Here is a 3,241-nt window from a genome sequence, read left to right as displayed (position 1 = left end):
TCTTTTCTTTTTCATTTTCAAAGTCCGTATTTCACACGCTTTTCAATAATTTTTATTATTAGGTAAATTTTATGCACATCTCACTACAGGTACAGGAAGAGTGTTTCTCACAAATTCACGTTGTGATTCCCATCTACCCACCTCTATTTGAAGAATTCAAACTTTAATAGAAAAATATAAATCATTAAAAAAAATCATCATTCAATTTTGGATTAAAGTAATTTTTTACATGGTATCAGAATTTAAGTAAGTATAAGGTCATGAGTTCGATCTTCATCGTTCCCCACTTGTGAAATTAAATAAGCATAAGGTAAAATTAAAAAAATTGGACCTATACAATATACATGTTTCAAGCCCAAAGAACTCTTACCTGAGAGGGTGTGTTAAAAAATAATATAAACCATTAAAAAGATCATCACCTAACACTTTAAGATTTTGAGTTAAAGTAGTTCTTTACAAAAGATGAGAGGTAAATTTCTAATTAAAAGGCATAGACCTAAATATGGAATTGGTCCTTACTACTTAATTTTGGTATTTGGTCCTTATTTTTTAAAGTTAGCAATTTTGGTCACTCCGTTATAATAACTAAGAGTGATCAATTTTAAGAAAAAACAAGTGACACAAACCAAAATTCAAATTTTTGTAGACTAAATGCAAAATTTAGAACATTTATAGAGATAAAAACATGTTTAAGCTAAATGAAAAATATATGTATCTGAAAAATCGGTATACCACTACGTTTACATCTAAGATGTTTTTGGTTTATGATATGTGCTTAACAAACCTTTTGTTCTATTAGAATGTGTGTACAATGATATTATAACAGTCAAATAGAGATATCAGGTCATTCTTTGCCAAAAAAAAAGAGATATCAGGTCATACTTATAAGCTTTATTTCTTATTTATAAGATTTTATCTATGGATATATGAGTTTCGGGCCTTCTATTCATGAGCTCAATTATTATTTTGCACAGCCGTCATGTAATTCTCCTTTGTTGGACTGTGGGCCTTATGAATTTTCATAACACCTTTCATTTGTGGTTACTTGCAGCGGTTTGTTAAGGTCTACCATTCCAAGTCTCTCGATATACACAGGCCCGCCATATCTATCGTCTCCGAATATGCATTGTTGTACTTGTTCCTAGATACATGGTAGGGCTTGTAATTAATTATAACTTCATATTTAGTGAGAGAATACCGATATAACATGCTTTTTCGAATAATTGGCATGCCTTCCAAGAAAACCACGAAAACAAGAAAGGAACGTTCGGTTTTGGGCATCCAAGCCACCGATTCCATTTTGTGTTTCACACATCATTATAGGGAGGTCTCGCGTTGGCCCAACTTCGTGTTCGTAGATGCGCTGAGATCCATCAATGAATCCAACTAGTTGATGAAGAATATCAACCTAGCATATTATAATGGGAAAACTTCAAAAGAAATCCCTACAAATTTTCTCAAAATCACTTAACTTCTTTTTCGAAATTTTTAATTATTTATTTCTTACTTAAAATTTCTTATCACTTATCCATTAATTTGATTTTTCATCCAAAATTTTATTAACAGAGTTAAATTTTTTAAAATGTATCAAATTTACTCTTAATAGAAAAAAGAAAAACATAATTTCCTCACAAACGAAGTTTTAGACAAACTCACATAAGCAAGACATGAATATAAATCAATGATTGAAACCTTTCTCTACTCTCAACGACACAGAAAACAACGAAATAACACATTCTGCATGTTTGCTTGGTAATATCATATGATTAAGGGAAAATCAAGGCATATATGAAGCACATAACGTAAAACTTTTCAGTTGTTGTGCAAGTAAAATAAAGTGTGGCTCTGAATAAATTTATAAAGTCAGATTTGTTAGTCATATAATAACAGAAAACTTATAACAGAAAAGGGAAGAGAAGATCTAAACCTGCTGAGATGATGTCTCTTTAATCATTTTATTTAAACAACGGCACCAACAATTGTGAGAGTGGTGTTTAATAGCAATGAAATTTGCAGGAAACAATTTTAATAATTACTAATTCTAACAATGCTACCTTAAAGAAAACATTCCGTGAGTTCGTCTAAAATTGTGTTTGTGAGGAAATTATATTTTTCTTTTTTCTATTAAGGGTAATTTTGGTATTTTTTTAAAAAAATTAACACTGTTAACAAAATTTTGGATGAAAAATTAAATTAGGGAGGTAAGTGATAAAGAAATTTTAAGTAGAAGATAAATGATTAAAAATTTTGCGGAGGAAGTAAGTGATTTTGAGAAAATTTGTAGGGGGTTTTAAATTTTTCCCTATTATAATTATAAGGAATTAATTAATTTCTATAGATGTCGGTCCAAGATTTGAACATTATTTTTATATAATTGAAAATATTAAAATGATTTACAAATCATATCATTTATCCTCAAATATAAATGAAATGAATTTCTTAAATTAATATTATTCGAAACAAGTTTTATACACAAATTCATTTGCAAATAAGCGGAATGGTTTTATTTGTTTCCGTTTCAAACAAAGAAGAAAAATGTAAAAATTCATGTACTGTTAGAATTTAGAATATAGAAAGCACTGACTAATAACATTTGACAAACGAAAAAAGGAAAATCAAATGGAGACAAACGCTTTTTTTTTTTTAATACACAATGTAAACAAGCATTGATGAAAATGTAAGGGTGAAAGATATGGATAAGATGATATCTTCGTTTCGTCCTTGGAATATCGTCTAGGTATCTAGCTGCTAAAACAAGCCCTTTAGGCGGCCATACATTGGTCTTGTCCCTTGTAAATTTTATATTTATAATTATGAAAGCTTGGCTCAGTAATGGTACGGATACATTCTTATCATGTTTATGTTATTTATTTTTCTAATTAATCTAATTTAAAAAAATTGGTTCTTTTAATATTCTTATAAGATTCGATTCTTTAAAACAGTTATACTATTAATCTGGAGTGTAGAGCTGATCAAAAATAAAAATATTTAAATTTCTTTTAAAAGTAATATGTGAGGATCAAATTAAAATTCTTTCATTTTTATTTATTCAATTTTCTTATCAATAATTGAACTATCACTATTTGTTCAATGTTGATTTAATATGTAACAGCCAGGAATTTGGAATTCGTTGGGGTACAAAAACAAATCCAAAGCCACACCTTACGATGCTGGTTAGGTGAGATGAATAAAGCTTCAGCGTAAGATTCGAGTCTCTGAATAACAACAATTTTAGTGATTT

This window comes from Gastrolobium bilobum, unplaced genomic scaffold, assembly GCF_033153095.1.
Source record: "Gastrolobium bilobum isolate Gb01-03AN ecotype WA unplaced genomic scaffold, APGP_CSIRO_Gbil_v1 utg5060, whole genome shotgun sequence".
Classification (NCBI taxonomy): Eukaryota; Viridiplantae; Streptophyta; class Magnoliopsida; order Fabales; family Fabaceae; genus Gastrolobium; species Gastrolobium bilobum.
Note: the sequence above shows the minus strand (reverse complement) of the source record.